This window comes from Schistocerca serialis, chromosome 6 (assembly GCF_023864345.2).
Source record: "Schistocerca serialis cubense isolate TAMUIC-IGC-003099 chromosome 6, iqSchSeri2.2, whole genome shotgun sequence".
Classification (NCBI taxonomy): domain Eukaryota; kingdom Metazoa; phylum Arthropoda; class Insecta; order Orthoptera; family Acrididae; genus Schistocerca; species Schistocerca serialis.
In genome coordinates this window covers 687,724,981-687,750,495 of record NC_064643.1, presented here as the reverse complement: position 1 = coordinate 687,750,495, position 25,515 = coordinate 687,724,981, and positions in this window count along the sequence as shown.

Below are 25,515 nucleotides of genomic sequence, written 5' to 3'. Positions count from 1 at the left end.
ACAAAGCTGAAAAATACATTCTGTGTAAATTTAGAATTTCAGAAAACAAATATTTTTCCTACAACAAAATTAGACGATACTTAAGAAAAATATTCAAAACAAATCATATCACATTTGTAATGTTCCGCGTAAATGGTTGCTTGGGTGATATCCTTAGGCTTCGCGAGCGCAAGAGGCCGATCAGCATTCTCACCTACCGTTACTCTCAGCGAACTGAAATCGAGCCCATAGGCGGTCATACGCGGCAGCCTAAGCATTGCTAGAAGACCTTCCCCTCATTTTTATAGATGTTTTTTCCGACCGATAATTTGCGTTGGAAAAATAGTGTGAAGGAGTACAGACTAATGTCAGTGAGCACCATCTCAGCATCTGTCGACCGCAACAGACTATATGCACACTATTAAGCAGAATACTAACATTACTCTCCAGTGACAACATAAATCAGCTTGAAGCAGTTAAAGCCACTGGTAATAACAAATAACAACAATAACCGGTACGTAGTTTTTTCGACTCTTTTAACGGCCTTCACATTATCTGCTGTCTACCATTCTTTTGTCATTTTTATGCAGCGTAGAATCGTCTAACCATACATGATATCTAGACGAGGGTTGCTGATTTCAGTCAAGAAAGTTTAATGTATTTAATTTGTGATTTATATGAAGAATATTTCTTCTTCTGTTTCACTGTGTTGTTCGTTCGAGGGTTTTCGGACGCCCAACCAGCTGTTCAAAACTGGCTGCACACCTGCGCTGTCGAGTTCGTGACAGCTGGTATCACGGACCACTTCATTCCATTGGCTCGTGTCTCCTGTAGGGAGGTATTCACGAATGGACACGGCATGTTCCTGCGTTATCTTCTTGACAGATGAACACATCGCCTTAATGTCGATTGTAGAGACAGTCTCGGGTTTGAGGATTCAGTCCCTGTACTTCAAAGCTCCCATATTTCCCTCGACAAAGACGGAAGACATCCAGCAGCTATACATGACATCGACCCATAACCTGAGTGACCCTCATCCATGCTGAATGCATGTGCATTGGTATGTGGCTGTGTTCACACACTTATATTAACACCACTATGTGCTCTTCAGTGAAGAGAAGTCGATTTCACTGACCCAGGTCCCTTCCAGGTGTTCCCTTGCCCACCACGGTCCTCGAAATATTGTACAGTTGTTCGAAATGGACGCCAAGACGACAATTTGATAGGTTTCAGATGGCTGTGCAGTATCCGGATTGTCACAGCCTTCTTCCCAGATATCCCCTAAAGGGCACGTTGCTGCTGTTTTGCACCATCCTCGAGGTAACTATCAGCGGTAATTTATAGGTGTATCGCTCATACCTAGTATCGTTGGCCACAAGTGACCACTATAAGTTAGGCCTCCTGAATTTCCGTCCTATGACAGAGGTAGGGTATTTGAAAGATATCAGTAAGGCGTACTCAAATTCCTCGGAAATTTCGTGCATACGAAACTCTGAGAAGTGTTACTCTAGTAAGGGCATCCTCCTCGCATTTTTAATTTGTTTTTCACTAAACTGAAACAGAGCATAATTTGGGTTTCTGGATTTTGATATCAAGTTTTGATATCAAGTTGATTTACGAACAGATAACGAGTGTAGTGGGCTCTTCAGCTCATTTCATCTCCTTACCTGGTTTTTGCGTTTGGTATCATAGCAGTGTGTGTGGCACAGTAGACAGCAGGCTAACATTCTGCAAAATTTCTGTTGTCTCATGCGAGGGATCTAGGGGAATTTACAATGCTTTTCCTGTTTGGGATCCCGCTGGACTGAGTGTGTTGGACCTAGAGGCAGGCGACATGTGGCTGTGGATCACTTACTGGGGCGCCGCGGCAAGCGTCTATGTCAGGAATCGGCAGGGGCGGGGGGGGGAGGGGGGGTCCCATTGCCCGTGTTTTGCAGACTCACAACAGAATGCCTTTCCTTTAAGAAACAATGAACAGTTCAGAGAAACTGTGTGAGTAATAAAACTGATCCTACCGAGGTGCTCAGCCGGCCACACGTATGCCAGAGCAATTTCCTTAACAATGCAGCTGCAGAGTACTCCAGGACAGATAACGCCTTTTACAGAGTCTCATGATAGCGTAGGATACTGAAAGTCCCATATTTGGCTTTTGACTTGCATTCTTATCGGGGAGGAACTCGACAGAGGCGAGAGCATCTGGAGGAGTGTGTTTGGGTGAGCATCTGCTTCAAGCGGTAGCTAAATATTACTGTCAGTTTTTTTTACTTCTTGCTGCATCTTGCGCCTGCTCAGTGACCGATCATGGGGCTAGTGACGCTGCACTGCTCTGAGCACAGGTGGCGGGCGGTGGACAGCGATTGAGCATCGTTCCGCAGTGTGAAATCTTAGAGTCTGGTTGGAGAGAGTAGTTGTGATTATGCGGCTTAAGGAAGTAGCTTGCCTAGATTCGAGATAGAAGTCTTCCGTCCGGCACTGGGCGCTGCAGCTTGCTTCGGCAAACAGCATCACTGGCTTGCCTCCGCAAGGGAGAATGAGATTAATGTTTCATCTCCCGTGGACGAGGAGGTCCTTAGAGACGAAGCACAAGCTCGAATTGGGAAAGGACAGACAATAAAATCGGCCGTGGCCTTTGACAAAGGAACCGCCGTGGCGTTTGCCTCAAGCGATTTAGGGACATGACGGGAAACCTAAATCAGGATGGTCGGACGCAGGTTTGGACAGTCGTCCTCCCGAATGCGGGCATACTGGGTAGCAGCCTGTCAGCATATGTTACTAGTGTGCGACTAGCTAGGGTGCGACTATAGTTCAATTCTTTTATCTTGGCGGCTCGCGCATGCCCGCCCAGACGCGGGAGATTGCTGCGTTGCCAGTTGCACGCGACGCACGCGCCAATAGAAGCAGCGCCATAGTATAGCATAGTTCGCAAGCTTACGTTTAGGGGGCAGCGCGCAGTTCATGAAGTAAAGCCACCACGGCCGCATTAACCCTTTCGCTGCTACAAAGACGTGCTCCCTGCATTCCGCGCTGTGCGCGATTTTGTCACTGCACTGCTCGTCTGTGCAGACACATCGTGTTCCGACTGCTTTGACACTCTTATCATTCGATTCCACAAAAACTATTTGGCCCAAAAATTAGATTTTTACATCTTCTTGACTGATACCTTCCCCCCATAAATGACTTAATTTTGTTTCGATGTTCAACGCAGTTATTATGCAGCATTAAATATTGTAAACCATTCCACGAAATTTTGAAGAGTTTGCAGAGTTAAAAGTCCATAGAGTATACTTTCCGTATGGTTGATTTTGGTTGCCACGATGTTGAGAATGAAATATGGACAAGATACCTAAATTTCATATAAAATTACTACATATAATGCTGCATAATAACTGCTTTGAACATAGAAACAAAATTAAGTCATTTATGGGGGGAAGGTATCAGTCAAGAAGACGTGTAAAAATCAAATTTTTGGGCCAAATAGTTTTTGTGAAATCGAATTATAAGTGTGTCAAAGCAGTGGGAACACGATGTGTCTGCACAGGCGAGCAGTGCAGTGATGACAAAATCGAGCACAGCGCAGAATGCGGGGAGCACGTGTCTGCAGCAGCGAAAGGGTTAATGAAGAGACAAAGCACTAGAAATTTCAAAAAAATTGCATTCAAACGAACATAATTCGTGAAGTAAGGCACTTCGATATTGTTTTTAAATAATGAAAATATCAGGCAGTGCACAAGGTCTGAACTCATAACCTTTTGCTTAGAAACCCAACACCTTAACCGTTCCACTAACGCAGCTCGTCCGACGACAGAACGCAATGAGGACTGTAACACAGCACGCAAAATATTGACAAACACTGTTGGTATGACTATGAATTACTCACGCTTCGGCGAAGTACAATAGGAAATAAACAATTACCGCTGTTCTTTATTGCGAAAAAGCGGTTCGTGAAATTGATACAAGCACCTTTCCTTGCTATCGCCTGAATTAGGAGTCTTATTGCTTGTTTGGTTTAATTAATAAATAAATATGAAGCAACTGGTATAAAGAATGCTTTTTCCAAACTTTCTATAAAAGAAAGTCTGCTATCAAGACATTGCTTTTCTTCAATTACTTTATTTATGACTGAACATTTCTAAAACTGAAGACACTCGTCCATGCTATGCACTGCAGTCGAGATCTGGCAACGTCGTTCTCTGTTCATTGGCTGACTGTGTTTTGTGACGTCAGATGCGCAGAACGAACCTAAACTCGGCCGCCAACATAAATGATGTGCACTTTAGTAGCGGCATCATGTCTCCTGCAACCGTAATGATTGACCAGCTGGGGTGAAGTGTGAGTCAGCGAGTAGAGTAGATTAGTTATAAACCGCGTTAGGCAACACGGGGGTTAGATTAACAGTAATAACTGTTCGTGCAGAGCATAGAGCTAAGACGCATAGTTAATGACCTATAGGACCTGTATCCTTGTGTTATTTCTGTCGAGACATAAGCCATCTCCATAGTTAAAGTCGAGGAAATACGTGTGGCTGAGTCACAAGAGAGAAAACTAAATTTGTTTCCTTAACCATAGCGACCACTGTATTTCCTCCACAGGTTTCAGATAAATGGTAGGTTGTATTTCATTCATTATTAGTGATGTGTCACAGCTTATGTTAGGGAGTTCAATATAATTATTCTTTTCAAGCTTGTCGTGACATTGGTTTTCTCGTGGGTTTTTTAATAAATTAATATTGCTGGGTCATTTATTTTCGTTTACTAGATAGTCTGACCAACTTACTTATTGTACTGATGTAACACTGTGGGGCAGCGATTAAATTATCGTCGCCGTTTACAAAAGACTGCGAACTATATTTGCGATCAGCCAGAAAGTGATTGAGAACATACTGACCATAATTTCCAGTCTGCAAGTCCACACTACTCTTGTGCTCACTGAAAGAAAATGTTTGTACTTGCTACTTACTCAGCTGGATCAGGCACTATGTCTACGAATAAAAGTCTTGAATAGTAACTGATTAATATATTCAGTAAAACTACACAAGCACAAATACAATAATATTCTTGATAGTAATAATAATGTTCCTGTCATAAGCATCACTATCAGCAATTCAGAGGCGATAGGCGCGGTAAGTTCTAAATAAAATGGTCTATCACCCTGCCATCTTATCATCAAAGTTCATTGCTCGCCACAAAAGTGGAAAATAATCAAACCACCTAACACGTGGTTTTGTCAACATTAAGGGCGGCACACGTACAGCTACTTCCTCGAAATCTAAGTTATCCAGGACGGTCTACAGACCTCGCGAGTTCACATCCCACTTTTACCGAAAATGCGTTTGGTAGGTGCCTAGCTCTCACGTCACCCGAGGCACAGCGTAAGCCGGCGTTTGACTGACGCGGACAGATTGATAGCTCAGCGCGAAGTGTCTCCCTCTCTGGCTGTATTTACATATGGGTGCAGCGGGCCGCCGAGCGCAACACCTGCTGTCAACTGCCGTACGCACGAGTAGCAGCATCTAAATGGCCCCTATCCTGGACACGCATTAATCAATATCTCTCTTGTGTAACAGTTTACAATCTTCATAATTTTTATGTAATTAAAGTTAAGTCTGCTTTAGTTACTGAGCAAGTTTTAGCTCGACTGCATTTCAACTTTGCCAGCTAAAATTTTTAGAACGCAACCGACAGCAGAATATAACCTCTGAACTACCTCTTTAAGAGTCCTTGTATAGATTGTTATTTACACTAAAGTGTTGAAAGTCAGTACAGTTGTATTATTTAACGAATGTAATCATTTGCTGTAACTAGAACTTTCTGTCATAGGTACAAATTATATTTAATCTATTATGAATTAAGACGATTTCGTTCCAAATTCAGTTTTAGTAACTGGCTTGAAAACTAATAGGGGAAGCTTAATGGAGTCGAAGAGTTAATATAAAAATATTTTTATATCAAACTGAGTCTACATACGAATTTTTACCTCTCTGAGTCTAGCATTTAGCGTCTTAAATTTTTCGTAAAAACGGCGATTTTGACCAAAATACTGCTCCGATCAAGTTGAGACTCGTAACTTTTGATTTTGACATAAATTCTCCATATACATATTCTCTCAACCTTTGAGCCTTCACTTCTTCGTAGAACATCAGCCTCCCGCCTGACGCCTTTACATTCGTACAGCTACTTTCCCTTCCTCCAAAAATTTCTTTAACTTCTCTATAGTCGGCTTCCATCTTTCCGAGAGCCATGCATACATCCACCGCCCTACATTCCTCCACTAGCTATTCCTGTTGAACCACTCACGCTTTTGTCATTTAGCAGTCTGTTTTCCCTTTTGGTTGTTTCATTTGCTACATTTTTATATTTTCGCCTGTCGTCAATTAAATCAATATACCTTGCGCTATTTCTTGATTTCTACCTGGGCCTTCTCTTTCTGTCTCTTTGATCTAATGCTGTTTCCAATCCTCCGATGTGGTCGCCCCTACGGTAAGGTTATCCGTATCAATGAGCCACATGTGCCACCCCATGGCGACCATTCCTTGCATCGTGCGAGTCGCGTAAATGGTGGAAATTTATTTAACTCAATTTTTTTTTTCACTTTTGCATTCACTTATCCTCGCTGCAAATGATGGCCTTTCAATAGTTGAGTGGACACTATTTGATGGATCACCATCGAATCAGAAAAACATTTGAGCTAGCGTTGATAATATAGCTGTTGAGTTAATCCTCCATGTCTACTAAAGTTCTAACACTACTGAGCAGAGCGTTAATTACGACAGAAAAACGTTCGTTCTGGCAGGCGCTAAAATCCCACCAGGTCCCAAAGGCCACATTTTCGAGTTCCTATGCGGCAGGTAGGTTAGAAAATTTAAAAAGGGAAATGGATAGGTTAAAGTTAGATATAGTGGGAATTAGTGAAGTTCGGTGGCAGGAGGAACAAGACTTTTGGTCAGGTGACTACAGGGTTATAAACACAAAATCAAATAAGGGTAATGCAGGAGTAGGTTTAATAATGAATAGGAAAATAGGAATGCGGGTAAGCTACTACAAACAGCATAGTGAACGCATTATTGTGGCCAAGATAGATACGAAGCCCACACCTACTACAGTAGTACAAGTTTATATGCCAACTAGCTCTGCAGATGACGAAGAAATTGAATAAATGTATGATGAAATAAAAGAAATTATTCCGGTAGTGAAGGGAGACGAAAATTTAATAGTCATGGGTGACTGGAATTCGAGTGTAGGAAAAGGGGGAGAAGGAAACATAGTAGGTGACTATGGATTGGGGCTAAGAAATGAAAGAGGAAGCCGCCTGGTAGAATTTTGCACAGAGCACAACATAATCATAACTAACACTTGGTTTAAGAATCATGAAAGAAGGTTGTATACATGGAAGAACCCTGGAGATACTAAAAGGTATCAGATAGATTATATAATGGTAAGACAGAGATTTAGGAACCAGGTTTTAAATTGTAAGACATTTCCAGGGGCAGATGTGGACTCTGACCACAATCTATTGGTTATGACCTGTAGATTAAAACTGAAGAAACTGCGAAAAGGTGGGAATTTAAGGAGATGGGACCTGGATAAACTGAAAGAACCAGAGGTTGTACAGAGATTCAGGGAGAGCATAAGGGAGCAATTGACAGGAATGGGGGAAATAAATACAGTAGAAGAAGAATGGGTAGCTTTGAGGGATGAAGTAGTGAAGGCAGAAGAGGATCAAGTAGGTAAAAAGACGAGGGCTAGTGGAAATCCTTGAGTAACAGAAGAAATATTGAATTTAATTGATGAAAGGAGAAAATATAAAAATGCAGTAAGTGAAGCAGGCAAAAAGGAATACAAACGTCTCAAAAATGAGATCGACAGGAAGTGCAAAATGGCTAAGCAGGGATGGCTAGAGGACAAATGTAAGGATGTAGAGGCCTATCTCACTAGGGGTAAGATAGATACCGCCTACAGGAAAATTAAAGAGACCTTTGGAGATAAGAGAACGACTTGTATGAACATCAAGAGCTCAGATGGAAACCCAGTTCTAAGCAAAGAAGGGAAAGCAGAAAGGTGGAAGGAGTATATAGAGGGTCTATACAAGGGCGATGTACTTGAGGACAATATTATGGAAATGGAAGAGGATGTAGATGAAGATGAAATGGGAGATATGATACTGCGTGAAGAGTTTGACAGAGCACTGAAAGACCTGAGTCGAAACAAGGGCCCCGGAGTAGACAATATTCCTTTGGAACTACTGACGGCCGTGGGAGAGCCAGTCCTGACAAAACTCTACCATCTGGTGAGCAAGATGTATGAAACAGGCGAAATACCCTCAGACTTCAACAAGAATATAATAATTCCAATCCCAAAGAAAGCAGGTGTTGACAGATGTGAAAATTACCGAACTATCAGTTTAATAAGTCACGGGTGCAAAATACTAACACGAATTCTTTACAGACGAATGGAAAAACTAGTAGAAGCCAACCTCGGGAAAGATCAGTTTGGATTCCGTAGAAACACTGGAACACGTGAGGCAATACAGACCTTACGACTTATCTTAGAAGAAAGATTAAGGAAAGGCAAACCTACGTTTCTAGCATTTGTAGACTTAGAGAAAGCTTTTGACAATGTTGACTGGAATACTCTCTTTCAAATTCTGAAGGTGGCAGGGGTAAAATACAGGGAGCGAAAGGCTATTTACAATTTGTACAGAAACCAGATGGTAGTTATAAGAGTCGAGGGGTATGAAAGGGAAGCAGTGGTTGGGAAGGGAGTGAGACAGGGTTGTAGCCTCTCCCTGATGTTGTTCAATCTGTATATTGAGCAAGCAGTAAAGGAAACAAAAGAAAAATTCGGAGTAGGTATTAAAATTAATGGAGAAGAAATAAAAACTTTGGGGTTCGCCGATGACATTGTAATTCTGTCAGAGACAGCAAAGGACTTGGAAGAGCAGTTGAATGGAATGGACAGTGTCTTGAAAGGAGGATATAAGATGAACATCAACAAAAGCAAAACAAGGATAATGGAATGTATTCTAATTAAGTCGTGTGATGCTGAGGGAATTAGATTAGGAAATGAGGCACTTAAAGTAGTAAAGGAGTTTTGCTATTTGGGGAGCAAAATAACTGATGATGGTCGAAGTAGAGAGGATATAAAATGTCGCCTGGCAATGGCAAGGAAAGCGTTTCTGAAGAAGAGAAATTTGTTAACATCGAGTATTGATTTAAGTGTCAGGAAGTCATTTCTGAAAGTATTCGTATGGAGTGTAGCCATGTATGGGAGTGAAACATGGACGATAAATAGTTTGGACAAGAAGAGAATAGAAGCTTTCGAAATGTGGTGCTACAGAAGAATGCTGAAGATTAGATGGGTAGATCACATAACTAATGAGGAAATATTGAATAGGATTGGGGAGAAGAGAAGTTTGTGGCACAACTTGACCAGAAGAAGGGATCGGTTGGTAGGACATGTTCTGAGGCATCAAGGGATCACCAATTTAGTATTGGAGGGCAGCGTGGAGGGTAAAAATCGTAGAGGGAGACCAAGAGATGAATACACTAAGCAGATTCAGAAGGATGTTGGTTGCAGTAGGTACTGGGAGATGAAAAAGCTTGCACAGGATAGAGTAGCATGGAGAGCTGCATCAAACCAGTCTCAGGACTGAAGACCACAACAACAACAACATGCGGCACACAGTTTTAATCTGGTGGAAGTTTGCGGTTCGAACTACTTAAAAAATAATTTAAAATGCTGCCGCTAATTCAGATAGTCGCTAAAGACATATCGGAAACTGCAACCAGTCACTTTTTTATAACATTTATTTAGTCCATTAACTAGTTTTTCAACCCTTTTCATGCTCATTTTCAGAAGGTGCACATCGAAGTTATATGTTTGGTCGTGACATTAGATGCGAAATGTCACGATCAAAATTTTGTGTGTGTTGAAAGTATCCTTCTTTCTAATACTTGGTTTCTTACACATTCGTGTCTTTTGTGGTTTTAGGTAAGCTGCTTCTTAACGATTGCACAGTACGCCGAAAACCGGCTCGAAAAAAAGAAAATATTGATAGAATGAAAGCGCAGTTTATTTGATTTTCCACTTTAAACAAAAAATTAATTACGTAACTACGTACTTTTGAGAATGTTAATTATGAATTATTAATGCCTTCCTAAGACTATGAGTGTTTCCTAAAATAGCCGATCCCCACCATTCGTTCTAATGCAGCTATCTTTGTTAACTGAGAAAAGTGGGCCATAAAATAAAATTAACACAGTTAATGTAAGGTAAATCACGCATGTCAGTAGATGTGCTTTCGAATGTGGTTTGTTTTGAGGCCTCACTCAAGTGTGCCTCTTGTAACTCTCATTCAAAGCATGAAACGTGATTGAGAATTTTACACAAGGTATTCTTGACGGAGGAAACCTATACAGTAATACGCTTACGAATGCAAATAGCATACGAGTGAGCTCTAAATCGACCGAAAAAATTCGAGGTCTCTTCAGGTCTCTTCTGATCATTTTGATATGAGAAATCTGTGGGCTCCGGTGTCTTGTCATAGCGTGATAGTTTCTTGTTCGATACCTTACCTGAGTGATGAGAAAATCGATTTGAAGCGTCAGATGCTAGCAAAAGAATTTACTGCTTGGTCTGCAACAAAAGATGAGCAATTTACAAAAAATGGTTCAAATGGCTCTGAGCACTATGGGACTCAACTTCTCAGGTCATTAGTCCCCTAGAACTTAGAACTAGTTAAACCTAACTAACCTAAGGACATCACACACATCCATGCCCGAGGCAGGATTCGAACCTGCGACCGTAGCGGTCTCGCGGTTCCAGACTGCAGCGCCTTTAACCGCACGGCCACTTCGGCCGGCCAGCAATTTACACAACTAGTCTAAAGAAAGTACAGGAGTCCATAAAATCAGTCTGTGCCGAAATTCGTGACCTAAAAATAAAAACGTAATCTTCAGTGGGAGGTGAATTCTTAAAGGTCCATGAAAAATGTAATCAGGAGTATTCAAATTGGAGAGTAGCAGTCAACGAACATCTGTGTGAGATGAAAAGAAACTTTATTAGAACTAAATGAGATGGTTCGGGATGACATATTGGGGGTGATTCTGAAGGAATCTTGTATGCAGAACCAATGTGCAGAAAATTGCCTCGTACACGGCCCAGTTCGTTCACTAAAGAACTGTATATGACAATTTTCTGCGCATTAGTCCGGCAGCACCAGTCATAACATGCCGTGTAGGGGCAACGCCATCCTCGGTTAATGTGACGTTAGAAGGAAATGTAATAAGGTATTACCAGTGCCAAGCTGTTATCCTGGATAATAAAAACGTGCATGTGATCCTGTTTATAAAAGCATTCCCAGTAGCCATCCTACGTTCGTGGACGGATGCACAGAATATAGCATTTGTTACTTGTTTTATACAAGGTGACAGAACATTATGGGACACAGATATTCCAGAATATTGTTTAAGTTATGAATATTTTGAATGTTCTTTTATATCTAAGTACGGGTCAGCCGTTCTGCAGGTAATATAATGCAGAGAGGTCTGCAAACCTGAGACTTTCCAAGCACATCTGAAGATTTAAGAAACTATTTTGAAAAATACTTGAATAATAGACGGTACTGAGACAATACCATTTCAGAACGACATGTGTTAAGAATTTGAGAAGCTAAACTCCCGTTTCGCTTTAGGAAAAGTTAATTAACATACCCAAATCCACTGGCTAAGAATTTTTTTCGATACTAGATTCCATTGATACGATTAATGAAAATAAAAGAGTATTGTCAAACTGGAAAGCAGAACATCACTAATTCGTGTAACAGTAAGCATGATGGAAACATACACCATACTGAAAATTATAATTATCAGTATAATAATCAATACTAATTCAGTCATAGGAAACAGAAAGTGCAAAATTGTAGATTTAATCCTGGATATGCAAACAGGAATGGCGCTCCACAATGGCAATATCAGTCAGTTAACTACCACACAAACCCTGATTGGGTGAATAACAAAAATGTCCACAACGATAATTCGAATGGAAACGGTGCTATGGACACTAACCAACCGCATGGACCACAGTCGTAAAACTAAATTCAACAACTTTCAGGTCCAAATGGTCGGTCAAAGAACGGGAATGGGGTAGACAGAAAAAGGTTGACTTAGTACGGTATGGCAAGGGTAACGATGTATAGAAGGAACTGATTGGTGACAGTGCAAACTGTACACTCGATCACAGGTCGTACAGCAGTCAGTTGTTCATGTTATGGTTGGGAATGTACCTATCATAGTGACAACAGACACGGCTGCTGCAGCAAGAGTTACTTCTAGTGGCTTATGTGAAAAATTATGTCAGACGATTAAGCTGCCTACTTTGTCAGTGAGTGGTTGTAGGATCCTAGGAGCTATGGCCACCCGGGCTGAGATAGTTAAATGGCAGATCCGTGCACCGCTAACAGTAAGAAATGTAGCAATGATAGGCACCTTCCTACGCCATTCCTGGGTCAAAGTGAGCAGAGATAGCGAGAATGGCGAACTGGGAAGGACTGAGGCATTCGGAAGCCAATATCGCAATCCCTTGTTGGCGGTGGCTAAACCTGGGGGAAGTATTAAACTGATACTGGATGTAAGAGTAGTTAATAATCTCTGTGAGAACCTGAGCAGAAAATTTAGAAGAACAAATACTGAGATTCCAAGGCGTCAAGTACTTAAGCATTATATTGGCAGATAATGCTACATTAACTGTCTAGAACAGAGGTCACCAAAGTTTTTCCACAGCGGGCCGGATAATTGACAAAATGACGAGCTCGGGCCGCATCATCATTCTGTACAACACTTGGTGACCAGAACGAAAGCTGTGGAAAAAAATAACACAAGAACCCAAGGTCAGATTTCCGTGTTAGTCTTGGGTGAGTGGTTGCAATGCATAAAAAGTAAGGGCAACCAACATATTTAGTTACTAAAAAAGTTATCAAAGAAGCCGACGTTAGTGAAAAGATGCTCTAGAGTGCACATATCCGAATCTCACAAACCAAGCAGCAAAAAACGTTGGTGGGATTTGTGAAACAGACCTTTGTCTTTCTAGATGTCATCAGTAATCGATTTGGTATTGCCGCATCCAATCAAGAGAATTGGTTTCAAATGTACAGTAATCAATCTCGTTTGATGTGCTGACTATAGACCACTTCTGAAAATGTTTGCTCACAGAGGTAATTTGTGCCAATTACTGATGCTATACTAGCGGAAAATTTCTTGAGTTTCGGGAATCCAATATCAGGTAAGCAATCGTAAAACTGAAGTAGTTTTCCTTCTCTGTGGTTCTCTTTCTACAAGACGTTTGCCTGTAAATCAACGATCTCCTACTTTAGTTCAGCTGGCAAATTATCAAGACTACAAACAGGCGGTTTCTGGAAAAGAAACATCTCAAAAAAAAAAAAAAAAATGTTTGTTCAGTTCACGAATAATTATTTTTCGGAAAATGAAGGTTGACGTCTTGTGAGATTCTAGCACAAAATACTTTGAAATAAAAATGAGAAACCGAGCGCGGTGGCTCAATGGTTAGCACACTGGACTCGCATTCGGGAGGACGACGGTTCAATCCCGCGTCCGGCCATCCTGATTTAGGTTTTCCGTGATTTCCCTAAATCGCTTCAGGCAAATGCCGGGATGGTTCCTTTGAAAAGACACAGTCGACTTCCTTCCCCATCCTTCCCTAATCCGATGAGACCGATTACATCGTAGTTTGGTCACCTCCCCCAAATCAACCCAACCCAAAAATGAGAAAGGTTTTCTCCTTGCAGTTGTCCTTCAAACAGTGACAGCTTTCTCTGAGATGCGTTGATTCCGTAGAGGAAACAGGTGAGGTTGTCCTTTCCCTGAAGTTTCAAATTCTGTTGATTTTCGTGGGATGTGATATCGACCACAAATGACAACTTCGACAGCCAGGCAGGACCTGACAGCCGTGGATCAGAAACAGAACTTTACGGCAACTACACCATCTCATTGCTTACGATAAGGCATGTCATAGAACTCAGAACCAATTTTTTCAACAAAAACCTGGAACTGACGGTTATTGAGGACGCATCGCTGAATGAATTTCATACAGGAACTACGAGACAAGGAAGAGAGTACGGTATTTGTAACGACGGTTGGACAGAACCGGTACGCAACATGATATGAGAAGACTTCTATACTTTCCTTGGATACAAAGATGTCCGGATCCGAACGTCAGGATGCTGGCAATGGCCGAAATTTAAAGATGCAACCCTTGATCTGCTGAAGCAGGAACGAAGGTTCTCGTGACGGGTGGCCTTGTTGTTGCTTACGTACGTGTCACTTGTCCGAGTCTTATGTAGACGTATCTGGGGTCCCATAGCACTCCAACTGCACACGTCCCACACTAATATTAGAAAGCCTCCACCAGCTTGAAGACTCCCCTGCTAACATGCAAGTTCCATGGATTCATGAGGTGGTCTCCATACCCGTACACGCCCATCCGCTCGATAGAATTTGAAACGAGACTCGTCTGACCGGGTAACATACTTTGTCATCAACAGTCCAATGTCGGTGTTGACGGGCCCAGGCGAAGAGTACAGTTTGCGGTGCAGTCATCAAGGTTACACGAGTGGGACTTTGTCTCCGAAATCCCATATCGATAATGTTTCGTTGAATGGTTCGCACACTGCCATTTGCTGATAGCCTAGCACAGAAATCTGTAGCAATTCTCGGAAGGGTTAAACACCTGTCACATTAAACGGTTCACGTCAGACGTCATTGGTCTCACTCTTGCAGGGTCTTTTTCCGGCCGCAGCGATGTCGTAGATTTGATGTTTTGCAGAATTATCGTCGTACGGAAAAACCCAACTTCATCACTACCTCGGAGATTCTGTGTCTCATCGCTCAACCGCCAACTATAACATCACGTTCAAACCCACTTAAATCGTGATAACCTGCCATTGTATCCGATCTAATGGATGACTGGAATTCGGTAGTAGGAAAAGGGAGAGAAGGAAACGTAGTAGGTGAATATGGATTGGGCTTAAGAAATGAAAGAGGTAACCGCCTGGTAGAATTTTGCACAGAACACAACTTAATCATAGCTAACACTTGGTACAAGAATCATAAAAGAAGGCTGTATACATGGAAGAAGCCTGGAGATACTAAAAGGTATCAGATAGATTATATAATGGTAAGACAGAGATTTAGGAACCAGGCTTTAAATTGTAAGACATTTCCAGGGGCAGATGGGGACTCTGACCACTATCTATTGGTTATGACCTGTAGATTAAAACTGAAGAAACTGCAAAAAGGTGGGAATTTAAGGAGATGGGACCTGGATAAACTGAAAGAACCAGAGGTTTTACAGAGATTCAGGGAGTGCATATGGGAACAATTGACAGGAATGGGGGAAAGAAATACAGTAGAAGAAGAATGGCTAGCTTTGAGGGATGAAGTAGTGACGGCAGCAGGGGGTCAAGTAGGTAAAAAGACGAGAGCTAGTAGAAATCCTTGGGTAACAGAAGATATATTGAATTTAATTGATGAAAGGAGAAAATATAAAAATGCAGTAAATGAACCACGCATAAAGGAATACAAACGTCTCAAAACTGAGATCGACAGGAAGTGCAAAATGGCTACGCAGGGATGGCTACAGGACAAATGTAAGGATGTAGAGACTTATCTCACTAGAGGTAAGATAGATACTGCCTACAGGAAAATTAAAGAGACCTTTGGAGATAAGAGAAACACTTGCATGAACATCAACAGCTCAGATGGAAACCCAGTTCTAAGCAAAGAAGGGAAAGCAGAAAGGTGGAAGGAGTATATAGAAGGTCTATACAAGGGCGATGTACTTGAGGACAATATTATTGAAATGGAAGAGGATGTAGATGAAGATGAAATGGGAGATACGATACTGCGTGAAGAGTTTGACAGAGCACTGAAAGACCTGAGTCGAAACAAGGCCCCTGGAGTAGACAACATTCCATTGGAACTACCGACGGCATTGGGAGAGCCAGTCCTGACAAAACTCTACCATCTGGTGAGAAAGATGTATGAAACAGGCGGAATACCCTCAGACTTCAAGAAGAATACAATAATTCCAATCACAAAGAGAGCAGGTGTTGACAAATGTGAAAATTACCGAACTATCAGTTTAATAAGTCACAGCTGCAAAATACTAACGCGAATTCTTTACAGAAGAATGAAAAAAACTAGTAGATGCCGACCTCGGGGAAGATCAGTTTGAATTCCGCAGAAATGGTGGAACATGTGAGGCAATACTGACCCTACGACTCGTCTTAGAAGCTAGATTAAGGAAGGGCACACCTATGTTTCTAGCATTTGTAGACTTAGAGAAAGCTTTTGACAATGTTGATTGGAATACTCTCTTTCAAATTCTGAAGGTGGCAGGGGTAAAACACAGGGAGCGAAAGGCTATTTACAATTTGTACAGAAACCAGATGGCAGTTATAAGAATCGAGGGGCTTGAAACGGAGGCAGTGATTGGGAAGGGAGTGAGACAGGGTTGTAGCCTCTCCCCGATGTTATTCAATCTGTATATTGAGAAAGCAGTGAAGGAAACAAAAGAAAAATCCGGAGTAGGTATTAAAATCCATGGAGAAGAAATAAAAACTTTAAGGTTCGCCGATGACATTGTAATTCTCTCAGAGACAGCAAAGGACTTGGAAGAGAATTGAACGGAATGGATAGTGTCTTGGAAGGAGGATATAAGATGAACATCAACAAAAGCGAAACGAGGATAATGGAATGTAGTCGAATTAAGTCGGGTGATGCTGAGGGGATTAGATTAGGAAATGAGACACTTAAAGTAGTAAAGCAGTTTTGCTATTTTGGGAGCAAAATAACTGAGGATGGTCGAAGTAGAGAGGATATAAAGTGTAGACTGGCAATGGCAAGGAAAGCGTTTCTGAAGAAGAGAAATTTGTTAACATCGAGTATTGATTTAAGTGTCAGGAAGTCATTTCTGAAAGTATTTGTATGGAAGTGAAACATGGACGATAAATAGTTTGGACAAGAAGAGAATAGAAGCTTTTGAAATATGGTGCTACAGAAGACTGCTGTAGATTAGATGGGTAGATCACATTACTAATGAGGAAGTATTGAATAGGATTGGGGAGAAGAGAAGTTTGTGGCACAACTTGACTAGAAGAAGAGATCAGTTGGTAGGACATATTCTGAGGCATCAAGGGAATACCAATTTAGTATTGGAGGGCAGCGTGGAGGGTAAAAATCGTATAGGGAGACCAAGAGATGAATACACTAAGCGGATTCAGAAGGATGTAGGTTGCGGTAGGTAGTGGGAGATGAAGAGGCTTGTACAGGATAGAGTAGCATGGAGAGCTGCATCAAACCAGTCTCAGGACTGAAAACCACAACAACAACAACAACAACTAAGAAACACTTGTTGTATTATATAGGTGTTGCCGACCGCAGCGACGTATTCAGCTTGTTCACGCATCCCTGTATTTGAATATGCATCCTATACCAGTTTCTTTGGCGCTTCGATGTATATTACGTCCATAATTATTAGAAAGAATTATTACATATGTAGATGATTTGCTGCTTGCCAGCAAAACTTGAAAAGAGCTTGTGGCGTTGATAGATCAAGTTTTAGATAAATTTCGGCACTACAGTGTTACCACCAATATATAGAAATCGAATTAGTAGAGACAGAATTAACTTATTAGGGCACATTATTACATCTTACATTATCCTACCTGATGAAGACAAAATACAAGCAGTTATGAACTTTCTGGTACCCCGGACGGAGAAGCATTTAAAATCTTTCTTTGATTTAGCCAAATTTTATCACCCTTTCCTTCCAGACCAGTTACTAAATACAGAACCCTTACTAAAGGTATAATGCAAGCAGGCACCATGGATTTGGTCAGAAGAATACCAATCCGCTTTCAATAAGACTAACCCTATGCTTATCGGAAAATCTGTATAGCATTGCCTATAAGTCGAGCCTCTCAGGCCCCTGTCGCTTACGTTGACATAAATTGACACTATTTTGACTACTTGTGATGTGAAGGGCTTTTCAGGTATAAATACATTTACAATAATGTTATTTATATAAAGTTCGCATTTTAAAAAACACAATTTTTAAATTTTTATTGGTGGGTTTATACTTATTACCTACGTCCACAGGCCATAACAGACTGTTCCGAGCACACGACTTTGGTGCACTTTTAACACGCAGTTTCACTTTTTCTGTTTTCTGTCTCTACACAGAATGCACAACTTGCCCTTCTCTTAGCTGATGGTTTCACTGCCTTTCCTAGGTCCAGTGACACTAATGAATTCATTGACTTCTTTATCCCTACTAGTTGCCTTTCCAAATTGGTGATGAAAGTCCGACATCTCATTTTTTATCGATACCCAGCATCATTCAAATTATATATGCGTTCACTGCGCTTACATCGATCATGCCAACGAAAACCACCAATGGTCAGAGCCTTGTATTTTACTTCACACTTGAGTGTCACGTCTTCTGGTCCATGGTGTCATCACCGCTCTATGTGGCATTTTATGCAATTATAGCTTATGCTACTTTACTTGTGATGGTGACACCGTTTGTTGGTTATGAAGAGAGCTAAGGACGGTGACAACTTTGTTCTTATAAGGAAAAGAAGAGGCTGTTATCGCATCTGGTTTAAAACCAAGTAACGTACAGTACACTTCACGTCCTTTAGGTGCAATAAAATCAACAGGCAGTTAATTTCTGTTTCTTCCAATAGTGCCAACTAATATCGGAAACTGTTAGCAGATCTTTTGACAACAAATACACTTTCATCTTCCAGCAGTGGCTTGTTGCACTGGCACGTATTACCCAGAACTTTATTCCGTATCTATCAGGTTTTGATCGGACCTGTAGTCGAAATGGACAGCACCTTGAAATGTGACCAGCTCTTCATCCACGGTCATGCACCATCCTGGAATGTAGGCGTCCCTAAGGGTAATTTCCACGTCTCAGAAACTGCTCTGATTGCTTCCAATTTGTCACTTGAGCTGCTTTCCCGTCGGGCTGTTGCTCTGTCAAGCCGCAACACCCTCAGAATAGCTTGGCAGTGGTTTGCAAGACATAATTTTGTTGAACAGAGACCAGATATTCTCAATGCTCCAAAGCTGACTGATATCTTCATTTCTTGACTTGTAAATTCCAGTCAGGAGCAGAATACCAAGAAACTTTTTCATTTCGTGCGTATCTATATCCACCCCGTCCTCGTAAACGTTTCGACCTTCGTTGTCGGTCCACATACACCTTTTGTCGATGTGGGAAAACATAAAACATGATTCTACATTATTACATTTCCTAATCGAACAACTCGTAAGCCCCTGGTCTTCTTTCAATACAATCTTTTTGCTCCAACCACAATAAATTCCAGCTTGGGGAGCAGTAGCCCACATTTCATTACCATTGAGAGAAAACAAAAACTTAAACTAAACAGAATTTGCAGTAAATTCCTCCTCTCTATCTTCGTAAAGAGGTTCTCCATGACCGTCAACTTCGTATAGTTCTGAGTTTACAGCGACATCTACCTCATTATCATCATCACTGGAAAATCCGCATTTACTAGATGAGTTTTCAGAATCAGAAGTCTGTTCCTACAATTCCTTTATCTTCTCATCTGATAGTCCTTTTCTTTGCAACATTTTCAGTTTCGTGGAACAGAAAACTGTTACGAAATAATGCACCAAAATAAACATGTGCTTATCACAAGGAGGACTGTTGGACACTGATAGCGTAACACAGCAAGTCAACAATGGTAAATGACGTAACAGACGCTGCGTGGACAGACAGCTGCTTGTTGAAAAATTTCTTCTAACGGCACATGGGCCTGTGAGGCCCATATGGGAGAATCGTGCACCAATACTGCCTGTGAGGCTCATATGGGAGAATCGTGCACCAATACCTTAACAAAAAGCCATAGATAAATTTCTATATTTTTTTCCAAAATTATGACTGCCTTGAATAATTGGGAAAAGTCACAAAATTTCATTAAAGTAAAATGTATAGTTACCAATAGAGAAGGTATTAAACATCACAGATGGATCTCTGAGGCCCTATGGTAGATAGATAGAATGTTAAATTGTTGTACCATCCAGATGTGTCTCAGAATTTTTGATTGGTGACAGATGTTTCCTTCATAGGGAGAGAAACGCGTCTATTTCAAATTAGAGATATTAGTAGCAGTCAAACTGCCTGTAAAATAGCATTTCCTAGTCACATATTGAGTGATTCTGAATGGGCGTACTCGGCCACTGAGCTAGATGTTCTCACAGCTGCGAAAGCGTTAAGAAGTTCCATTTCTATCTTGGTGGTAATCACACCAATGTGCATTGTGGCTGCCAAAATTTAACTATGCTTCTCGATTGCAAATTATTGCATGCCAGACTAGTCCGATAGTCACTTGTGATCCAGGAAAATGAATTTAAAACAGGTACAACAGTGTAGTTGCTGGTACATTATTGTGTTTCCTTGAAGGAATGTCCAGTACTTTGGAATCTGAGGGACACAGATCTTAATTCAAGGTATTACTAATTCAAAATAATATATACTGCCAATATTATGTGGATATGTGCAACAATGTGAATCACCTCCAAGGCAGTGACCCCAGGCAGAGGGCAGCCAGAGTAAAACGTGTAATTAACCCACCTGAAGTTCAAGTAGCCATTATAAAGTATTGTCTTACTGCTGTAACTGACAGTATGATAAGTGGTGTTTCCATAGCAGAAGACAGTCGAGGAACCTAATATGGTATACCTATAGACCATGGGAGCATTTTGGAGTACCTAAGTGTGGTGATAAAATTAATGTTTGCTGTAATTTTTCTAATCTCTGAAGGAGAGTGTAACAGATTATCGAGAAATGCCTACTATGCCAAATGGTGGTAACTTCAAACCTTAGCTCTAAGGGGAACTAATCATTGATGGTCTGCGGGTTTTAAATACATTGTTTCCATATTTGACCTGTTTTCCCAGTATGGATAGTTACATGCCTTAAAGAGTGCCACTAGTGCACCGGTAATCCGATAATTTATCAAAAAATATGTTCTACAAGTGGACACACCAGAAGCAGTCACTTTCGACAATGCACAAAACTTCACTGGTGTGAAATAGAAATAGTTCTTACAGACACTAATATCACGATATCACCCCAAAAATAACCCCATTGTGAGAGTTTCAAGAAGTGAACCAGTTTATGAGGACGTACTGCTCGAAACGAGAGACATTGTGCCCTCACTACTGGAAATTGTTTGAAGAAGTTTTCAGTTACCACATCATACATGTACTATATGCACTCCAGACGAATTAAAGTCCAGGAAGAAAGAAAATAATGAATGTGTAAAAGCAAACCATAGAAAACAATATTTTGATGCTGGGATATGATGGGTACAAGAGTATGTAATATCTGATGAAGTACTCATTCACAGTCACCCTAGGTCGTCTAAAGTGTGTTACCATTACAAAACTGGCTGATCATGTACCTAGGCTTATATGTTATTAGTAGCATACATTGTGATGGTAAATGCCTATTTCCTCATTCAGGTACATTAAACATAAAAGGATTCTATACTCATTAAGATTTGGAAAGATACTGTGACTACTAACCTTCACAGGAGGCACTGACTAGTATGATAATTGTGTAAATGTCTACATGTAAATGTGAATGAAGTGTAGAAATAAGATTTTCAACGAACCATTTCATATGACACTAGCACATTGTTGATGTCATGTTTATATGTAATGGTTCAGACCTTTAGTAAAATAGTAGAATTAGCTGACATCAAGGAAAATTGTGGATTTTTATGAAGACTATATGACTAATTAGATTAATTTAAATGTAGATTCAAACTTAATTCCTTAGAAGTCAATCATATTCTAAAGCCAGGCGCAGGCGGGCTAGCCGCGCAGTCTAGGGGCCTTGACACGGTTCGCGCGTCTGCCCTTTTCGGGGTTTCGAGTCCTCCCTTGGGCATGGGTGTGAGTGTTGTCCTTAGCGTAAAACAGTTAGATTAAGTAGTGTGTAAGCCTAGGGACCCATAACCTAAGCAGTTTGGTCCCAAAGTAACTTACCACCACCGCCATCACCACCATATTCTATAAAATTTTGCATTTTGTACAAAGACCTAGTAATACGATGATTTAAGTTGTTGGTTCATCATGTTTCTAGTTAATAATAATGAAGTAAAGTGTATGAGTATTCATCAAGCTGTCTGTGCTGATTATAAACGGAGTGAAAAATGCTCCTATCGTAACACAAAGAAAGGTGAACATGTTACAGGCAGAGCTAGGAATGTAAGAGAAGGGAACTAGCTTTCCGCTTCTCTGATAGCTTCAAAGGCGTGTAAATCAAAACGTATTGACATATTTGCTCTGTTTTACTTGTTGGTGTTAGTATGTAATAATGATTCGTGTCAAGTAAAGTAACATGGTACGTGACATGATGTCGGATAACACGACACATGCCATCATGTCATACAATTGTACCTAGGCCACATGTTATTTTTAGTGTGCAATATGATACGTTGTGCAATACGATAAGACGTGTCATTAAAGTCTAGGTTGCATGCAACCACACTTTGGATACACTAGACTTTAACTGATTCAGTCATTCCTTGCACACGTGGCTGCCACATTATCGGAAGTTCTGGATTTTTGACAGTATGTGAAATTTTGTATAAAAACATAGAGACTACTCTATACTTCATTAAAGACTCATTGATTTTTGCAGAAAACTTATTCCTTGAGTGTGTACCTGTACAACAGTATCACTCACTATGAAACATCCCTAATTCTTAACTGTCACAATGATGATAGGAGACGGTGGCATGCTTTGTCATGTAACCGTTTTACAACCGTTTCATCGGTACTGCTTGTATCTGGTTGTTGTGTAATGTACTCAGGGAAGATATCTGCAGCTTGAGCCCCAGGTGCATGAGAAATCTTCAGGCTCCCTCCCCCTATGCCCTCCTCTTCATCATTTTCGTCATTACTTTCCTGCACGTAGAAGTTAGTCCTGTCTCGAATTTCCTCTCATTTAGCCACTCGGAAGCATCTTCTCCATTAATTTTTCCTCCTCCTGGAAGGTTGTGGAACACGTCAGTGTTCAGAGTGTCGACAACTGATGGTTCCGAATTGTCTTCCTCATCCCTGTCGCTCACTACTCGCTCTGACTCTGTATCGATGGATGACGATACATTTCTCCAGCTCTTAATTATGCTAGTATTCTCCACACTATCCCATGCTTCTGCAATATCATGTAAGCTGGTTACTTCCCACACCTTCATCATATCCTCGTATGAGTTTTTTTTTTTTATTTGTGGTAAGTTCCAATGGGACCTAACTGCTGAGATCATCGGTCCCTAGGCTTACACACTACTTAATCTAACTTAAACTTACGCTAAGGACAACACACACACCCTTGCCCGAGGGACGACTCGAACGTCCTACTGGGGGAGCCACGCGAACCGTGCCAATACGCCTAAGACTGTGAGGCTACCGGGCCCGGCCCAGCAAGGAGAAAAGACGTGCATGTCGACAATCACTTTTAGTTGATTCCATATCCCTGGCCCATATGCAGTATAAAGGACGTCACATTGGGTGCTTCCTGCCGCCGTTGGATAAGCAGCTCCAGCAGCAAGTCGTATACTCCTAGCTCACTCATTTGTTACATAGTTTAATTCTTAATTTCTTTGCGTGCTTTTGGTACTTGCATTGTTTAATTCTTAAATTTCGGGCGTATTATAGTATTTGAGAGTTGTAGCATCGCGTTTTAGTACCTGAATAGTGTAAATTCGCGTAGTCTCCTTCCGCCGCCGAGCAGTGTCAGCAGTGCGCAAGTAGCAGCATTACTGCATTTACTAGGCAATCTTGTATTTTAATAACCGTTTAAATTTTGTCGATTTGTTTGCGCTCTCTGTAGATTAGTTCAGACGTTCTTTGCAAAAGAGTTTTTAGCATGGATAGGGACTGCAACTGCTGCGTTCGGATGCAGGCTGAATTGGCATCCATTCGCTCCCAGCTTCAGGCAGTGTTGGCTTCGGTCACACAGCTTGACGCTGTTGCCAATGGGCGGACGACGACTTTGGTTGCCCGGGATACTGCCGCATTGAGGCTGATCCCTCACCTGTGGTAGAGTGGGAGGTCGCCTCAAGCTGTGGCAGGGGGCGAAAGACATTCCGGAGGGCTGAACGGAAGGCCTCTCCAGTTTGTCTGACGAACCGGTTGCAGGCTCTGTCTCAGGCTGATACTGATCTTCGGCCTGACATGGCTGCTTGTCCTGTTCCAGAGGTTGCCCCTCAGTCTGCAAGATCCGGGCAGTCGCAGAGGGTGGGCTTACTGGTAGTTGGGAGCTCCAACGTCAGGCGCGTAATGGGGCCCCTTAGGGAAATGGCAGCAAGAGAGGGGAAGAAAATCAATGTGCACTCCGTGTGCATATCGGGGGGAGTAATTCCAGATGTAGAAAGGGTCCTTCCGGATGCCATGAAGGGTACAGGGTGCACCCATCTGCAGGTGGTCGCTCATGTCGGCACCAATGATGTGAGTCGCTATGGATTGGAGGAAATCCTCTCAGGCTTCCGGCGGCTATCTGATTTGGTGAAGACTGCCAGTCTCGCTAGCGGGATGAAAGCAGAGCTCACCATCTGCAGCATCGTCGACAGGACTGACTGCGGACCTTTGGTACAGAGCCGAGTGGAGGGTCTGAATCAGAGGCTGAGACGGTTCTGCGACCGTGTGGGCTGCAGATTCCTCGACTTGCGCTATAGGGTGGTGGGGTTTCGGGTTCCGCTGGATAGGTCAGGAGTCCACTACACACAACAAGCGGCTACACGGGTAGCAGGGGTTGTGTGGCGTGGGCTGGGCGGTTTTTTAGGTTAGATGGCCTTGGGCAACTACAGAAAGGGCAACAGCCTCAACGGGTGCGGGGCAAAGTCAGGACATGCGGGGACCAAGCAGCAATCGGTATTGTAATTGTCAACTGTCGAAGCTGCGTTGGTAAAGTACCAGAACTTCAAGCGCTGATAGAAAGCACCGAAGCCGAAATCGTTATAGGTACAGAAAGCTGGCTTAAGCCAGAGATAAATTCTGCTGAAATTTTTACAAAGCTACAGACGGTGTTTAGAAAGGATAGATTGCATGCAACCGGTGGTGGAGCGTTCGTCGCTGTTAGAAGTAGTTTATCCTGTAGTGAAGTAGAAAGGGATAGTTCCTGTGAATTATTGCGGGTGGAGGTTACACTCAACAACCGAGCTAGGTTAATAATTGGCTCCTTTTACCGACCTCCCGACTCAGCAACATTAGTGGCAGAATAACTGAGAGAAAATTTGGAATACATTTCACATAAATTTTCTCAGCATGTTATAGTCTTAGGTGGAGATTTCAATTTACCAGATATAGACTGGAACACTCAGATGTTTAGGACGGGTGGTAGGGACAGAGCATCGAGTGACATTATACTGAGTGCACTATCCGAAAATTACCTCGAGCAATTAAACAGAGAACCGACTCGT